General features: G+C 47.5%; 1 pseudogene; it reads right to left on the reverse strand.

Moving 5' to 3' along the window:
- Positions 1 to 4,726: 4,726 nt before the first annotated feature.
- On the reverse strand, positions 4,727 to 6,091 carry LOC100390936 (uncharacterized; annotated as a pseudogene).
- Positions 6,092 to 6,484: the final 393 nt, after the last annotated feature.

Below are 6,484 nucleotides of genomic sequence, written 5' to 3' on the forward strand. Positions count from 1 at the left end.
TCCACTGAGGTGAGCATATGCACAAGTGGAAAATAAACAGCCCAAGGGATTTCTGGCTTTGGAGCTGGCTCACAATAAGATGTTACCAGTCAAGGCCCATGGGACTTTTGCAAGTACATAGTAAACCAGGGTGAAAATCCTCTCCTATGGATTTCCTCCAGGAGGAGTGACCTCACAATGACACCTAATGTTTATGAAGCATTTATTTATTACATGCGTAGCACTCAAGATGCCCTTGACACATATCTCCTCACTGGGCCCTTACCCTCTGTGGTAATTTACTACCATCACCTTTAACAATAATGTTTATTTCAGTAACAAACCCTGCCTTACCGATGAGGACACTGAGACTTAGAAAACTAAGAAAAATTCTCCTGGCAGGACATGATAGCTCATGTCTGTAATCCTAGCACTTCGGGAGGCTGAGGCAGGCAGATCTCTTGAGGCCAGGAGTTCAAGACCAGGCTGGGCAACACTGCAAGACCCTATCTCTGCCAAAATAAATAAAATTAGCCAGGTATGGTGGCATGCACCTGTAGTTCCAGCTACTTGGGAGGCTGAAGCAAGAGGATTGATTGAGCCCAATAATTTAAGATTACAGTGAGCTATGATCACACCACTACACTCCAACCTGGGTGACAGAATAAGACCCTTGCTCAGAAAGAGAGGAAAGGCGAGGAGAGGGGAGGGGAGGGGAGGAGAGGAAGGTTCTCCTAAGGTCATACAGTTTGCAAATGGTTAGAAGCAGACCTTGAGGTGCTCCTGGCCAGACGTGGTGGCTCATGCCTGTAATCCCAGCACTTTGGGAGACCAAGGTGAGCGAATCACCTGAGGTTGGGAGTTCAAGAACAGCCTGACCAACTGGAGAAACCCTGTCTCACCTAAAAATCTAAAATTAGCCAGGCGAGGTGGTGCATGACTATAGTCCCAGCTAGTCGGGAGGCTGAGGCAGGAGAATCGCTTGAACCTGGGAGGCAGAAGTTTCAGTGAGCCAAGATCGCACCATTGCACTCCAGCCTGAGCAACAAGAGCTAAAGTCTGTCTCAAAAAAAAAAAAACTTACTCCTGCACACCCCTGCCAAGGAGGCATTTCATTGCCACATGAACCTGGCACGCAGGTGAGAGCAGAGAAACAAGGAAAGATCTGCCTGCTAGAACATAAGCTACTTAATGAGAGAAATTTTTGTTTAGTTCACTGCTGTATCCCTAGTACCTAGAACAGTGCCTGGCAAGTATTTGTTAAAAGCAGTGAAAGAAGTGGTTATCATTTGTCACTTATCACCTGACCTCAGCCATCACACTCCTGGCCTGTGAGTGTGTGTGGGTGATGACCACAATGGAAGAAGATGATTTTGGTCATTGAACTCCACCCAGTGGGGCTGTGGCCCTGGGAATCATGGGGTGGGCTCTGCACGGCTGGGAATGTGTTCGGATTTTAACTCTGTGGATCATAGCTACAGATGTGCTAGAAGGAATGCTGCAGAGCTCCACAGGGCAAGTAGCAGCTGGTGACAGGTGACAGGCATCAGGGCGGGGACCCTGGGCCCTGAGCTTCCTGCATACTGAAGATACTGTTGGGGGCGCGGGTGGGGGTAAGGGGAAGAGGAAGAGGATGTGGGAGATCCAGAGGAGGGAGGAAGAGAGGGAGAAAACACAAGAGCCCAGGAGGGAGGTGGGAAGGCCCCCTTCTGCTGCTCCAGCTGGTCAGACAGGCCCCCAGGGCCCCCCCCCTCCTGCTCCTTCACCCATTGTGAAGCAGTCTGAGCAAGAACAATGGGAATGGAATCCTTCTTCCCCTCCTGCCTGGCAGGGCTGGGCCCACTTCCTCCTTGCCCCACCGAAAGGAATGCTTTCTTGTCCAGACTGTGTGGTACCCGCAGGGAAGAAGGGCACTTGGGGCTCCCCAGGGACAGAAGGCTTTGTGGCTTGAGCTGATGACAATGGGGTTGGAGCAGGGAGCAGGGGTGTTCGGTGGGGCAGGGGTTGGATCTTTTCAAAATTTCTCTTGGGTTTCTAATGAGTGTTTCTGCTTTTTTTTTCTGACTCATGAGGGGGTCTCTGTCGTGAGGCCTTAAGTCACGCTAAGTCACTTGGGGCCTTTTCTGACTTCTGGGGCCGACCACTCAGGCGGATCTGTGACCCTGAGTGGCAGCGCCCACAGCCTGAGAGAAGGCTTTTGAGACAGGTTAGCGGTGCCTGGGCACCCCTTATTCTGGGCAGAGCTGCAGATCATCTGAGCTCTTCACTCCTGGCCTCCCAGTACCCCAGAAGCCACTCCATTCTGTGTGGAAACTGCATCTCAGGGACACTCCGGTTTTTATTTCAGGGTTGGAAGGCACAAAAGCTGATTTTTTTGCCTCCTTCATGTCTCAAAGCATAAAAGTCCTCCAGTTTCCCACCTGGAAGGTCGATGCCTAGCTGTCCACTTCTGGGGACAGATGAAGGCAAAGGGCTGGAGGCTCTCAGCACACAGTCTGTGAACTGAATCCCACTGTGGTCACATGTGCTGCTTGTTGACCCTCTGATGTTCCTTCTTCAGAGAATAAACCTCCTGTCTCTGGCAGCTTTGTGGGAGAGGCAGCAACCGGACTGCATGGTGAGTGGGAGGGTGTGAAATCTGGCTTCTGACAGCCAGTTCTCCGGCTGAAGCTGTACCAGCACTCCACTGTGAGAGATCCTTGTTGCTGTGGATCCCCGAGCCCTCTGCAGGGGTCTGCAGTGCAACTCACATCTCTGCTCAGCGTTCCCACGGCTGCATCAGGAGGTCTTTGTGAGGTCTGCTTTCTGTTGTTGTTGTTGTTTATGTTTTTTTCCTTATTTTTTGGCTGCCATCTCTTCTGTTCACTTTGTCCTTCTGGGTTTTTGTCTTTTAAAAAAAAATCCCTTCATGTTAGTTTACAGGGTTTTGGAATGCATGTGTTCCATCTCCCATCTGTGAACTGTTTTCATTTACCAATCCTGGAAAGCTTTAAGACTTTGAGTAAGGCCGAGCATGGTGGCTCACACCATTGGGATGCCACGGCTGGTGGATCACGAGGTCAGGAGTTCAGCCTGGCCAACATAGTGACACCCTGTCTTTACTAAAAAGTTAGCCGGGCATGGTGGTGCATGCCTGCAGCCCCAGCTACTGAGGAGGCTGAGGCAGGAGAATCACTTGAACCCAGGAGGTAGAGGTTGCGGTGAGCCGAGATCACATCACTGCACTCCGGCTTGGGTAACAGTGAGACTTCATGTCAAAAAAAAAAACAAAAAGACAGTAACAGAAAATGTTGCAAGTCATGGCCCTTAAACACATTTCTAGATTTAAAAGTTAATTTTGCAAATAAAATCATTGTGTGGTCTCTCTCGTCCTGCTCTCACTACCTTTCCCTACAAATGTGTTACCTCGTTATGGAACCCAGAGCCTCACACTGTACCAGAGCTTGGTGCATATGTGTTAGATGACTGATTGACAGGCTGACTTATAACCTAACTAGCCCAAATCTTACAGGATCTTTCATCTAAGAAGAGACGCTTAGCATACCATACCACCCATGTTAATTTCCATAGCCTATACTTTGTTAATTAATTTTCATTACAAGCTATATTGAAGATATCAAAAAGTATCTTAAATGCAAGATATAGAATGTAAAGAGGAATAATATAAGAACTACAATTGCAAAGTAGCCAGCTCAAACACTGCAGCCTTATAAGGCCCTTTCTGAGCACATGTTCCTCTCTCCCAGAAGCACCCACTGTTTTGTGTTAATAAATCACTTGCTTTCTTTATAGTTTTATCATTTGTGCGTGCAAATCTAAACAATACATTGTGTCCTTTTACTCATTTTTGAAATGCATATGTGGAATCATACACTGTGGTTTTCTCTGATTTGCTGCTTTCACTCAACATTGTTTTTGAGACCCATCCAAACTGATCTATGTAGCTGCAGTTCATTCATTCTTCTAAAATATTCCATTGTAAGATAACATCACAATTTATTCATGTATTCCACTGTTGTTGGACATTAGGGTTGTTTCATTTTTTCACTATCCTAAGCAACAGGCCTGGGACTAGGGTAAGGCAAGAGGGACATCGAATTAGTTTCCTAGAGCCTAACTTGGTGGCTTAAAACAACAAAAATGTTTCTTCTCACAGTTCTGGCTGCCAGAAGTCTGTAATCAAGGTGTTGGCAGGGCCATACTCCTTCAAAGGCTCTAGCAAGACTGTTTTGCTTGCCTCTTCTAGCTTCTGGTGTCTCCAAGTGTCCTTGGCCCATGGCTTATGACCTTCACGTGGCCTTCCCCTCTTCTCCCTGTGTCCCTCTTCTGTATGTCTCTTCTTTTTTTTTTTTTTTTTTTGCATTGTACCTTTTAATTGCCTGGGTAGTTTTAAATAAATGGAGAAAGCACCTTTCAGAATCTATACTAGCAGGAAAAAATTCCGTTAAGCATTTACATGGTAAATTTCTATAATTTCACAAAAGGTTTTTGATCTTACTTGAAGTATACATGAGGGAAAGAGCCCCCCTCAGGTGGGTGGTTCTTTGCTTACAGAAGCAAACTAAAGGACCTAAAACTGGAGACAAGCCTGGATGCCAAAAAGGGGGAAGAGACATGGTAAAGAACCATTAATAAATTCCATGTCTACTTCAAGACATACATAATAAGTATTTTATACGTAATATATATTTTAGGGCAAACTACCACCCTTAAGATAAAAGTACAATCTTTAAAAAAGCTGTAGTTCTCAATTACAGTTATGTATCTCAATACCTTGGACTGCTGGATGTCAAAAGACAACACCTGGGGGTCATCTATGAGGTTTGAACAAATACTTTAGAGGAATTCTCTAGGACTCTATACTCTATTTTGGCTTTCTGAATGAAGCACAACAGGCTTCTCTGCTATCCTCCGGCCAGTATAATAGTCAAGGAAAAAAGAGCAACAGTATTGGATCATTCCTTAGACACTAATCAACTGGGGAAAGAGTTCATTGGCAAAAGGGTCCTCCCAAGAATGGTTTATAAGCGGAGAGGACATGTCATTGAAGGGAGAAAGGGAGCCCCTATATCCACAGTCACTGTAAGCATCCAGTAGGCAGGAAGATGGCTTCGGGCAGTGGCTGGATGAAAGCAGATTTGAGATACCCAGCTCTGGTACGAGGTCATCTTCTACAGGTTCTTCCTTCACTGAGACAATGAATTCGGGGTGATCTTTCTCTGAGGGTCTGAGAGGTGCTTTCTCAATTTTCACTATCACATTAGCTTGGCACTCTGTCTCAGAGGGTATCTCTAAGACTAGGGGCTTGGTATATATGTGGTCAAAGTGAATTAGTTCATTAATGGCTTACAGCTTGGCTGATGACGTCCCCAATGACAGAGAAAGGGAGGCTGATAAGGAACTGGGTCCTTCTGGGTTGACCTCTGGGAGCCCCTCCAGGCTGGCAGGCTCTGGGAAGGGCATTTGAAGAACATGACTGGGTCCAAGTTGTCCAGAATGCCCAACAGGATATCAGACTCTGAATCTGAAGAGTCAATACCGCCAGAATCCATGGGGAGATGTTCTGGAGGGGTGACAACTGGGCCTGCACCTGCTGCAGGGGTGCACTAGTCTGAATGCTGTGGACTCAGCAGACCCAGTCACTGGCCTCACTCCATTCCCCTTAGCTTCCGCCTCCTCTTCAGCAACCAGGGCATCCATCCCCAAACGCTGTCTTAACTCCGGATTCTCAACTACAAGGCCGTGAGTTTTTTCTCGTAAAAGCTGATTTTCTAGCAAAAGTTTTTGGTTCTCTTCTAAATCTACCACTTGCTGTTCCAGCTCACTCATTCGAGCTTTCTTTCGATCTCTGGCAGTCTGAGCTGCTACTCTGTTTTTCAGTTTCCTCCTCAGCGCCTTCTCCTCGGGGCTCCGGTGCATGGGGCTCAGGTGCGTGAGGCATTGTCGCTTGCACGCCTGGGGCGGTCCCCCGCTCGCTGCCTCCGGGCTGGCCCCTCTCTGGGCGGGCACCATGAGCGGCAGGGCCTGGCCGGCTGGGGCTCCGTCAGTAGAGGCGGGCTGCCCCGACAGAAGCAGTACTTTAGGGGCTCGGCGCGGCTGCCACCACCACCATAGCTCAAAACTACGCATCGCGCGCCGCCGCCGCCGCCGCCCCTGTATGTCTCTTCTAACGACACTTGTCATTGAATATAGGACCCAACCAGGTTATCCAGAATGATTTCTTCAGATCTTTTTTTTTTTTTTTTGGTTTCAAGTTTGAATGAAAGCTTGCATATAAATAAGATCACTTTGTTCCTGCATGCTCTCAATTGTTTCTCCCTTTTCCTTTCCTACTTGGCGATATTTGACTTTCCGTTCAAGGATCTTTTTGCGGTCTTTGTCCGGTTTTAGCATGGTGATAACCACCTTGCTGGGGTGAATGCCTACGTGGACAGTTGTGCCATTAGCCGCTTCCCGCTGCACCTGTTCAGTGTAGATAATACATGTCTTCCTGTAAACCTGGGCT

The sequence above is a fragment of the Callithrix jacchus genome, chromosome 2 (assembly GCF_049354715.1).
Source record: "Callithrix jacchus isolate 240 chromosome 2, calJac240_pri, whole genome shotgun sequence".
Lineage (NCBI taxonomy): Eukaryota > Metazoa > Chordata > Mammalia > Primates > Cebidae > Callithrix > Callithrix jacchus.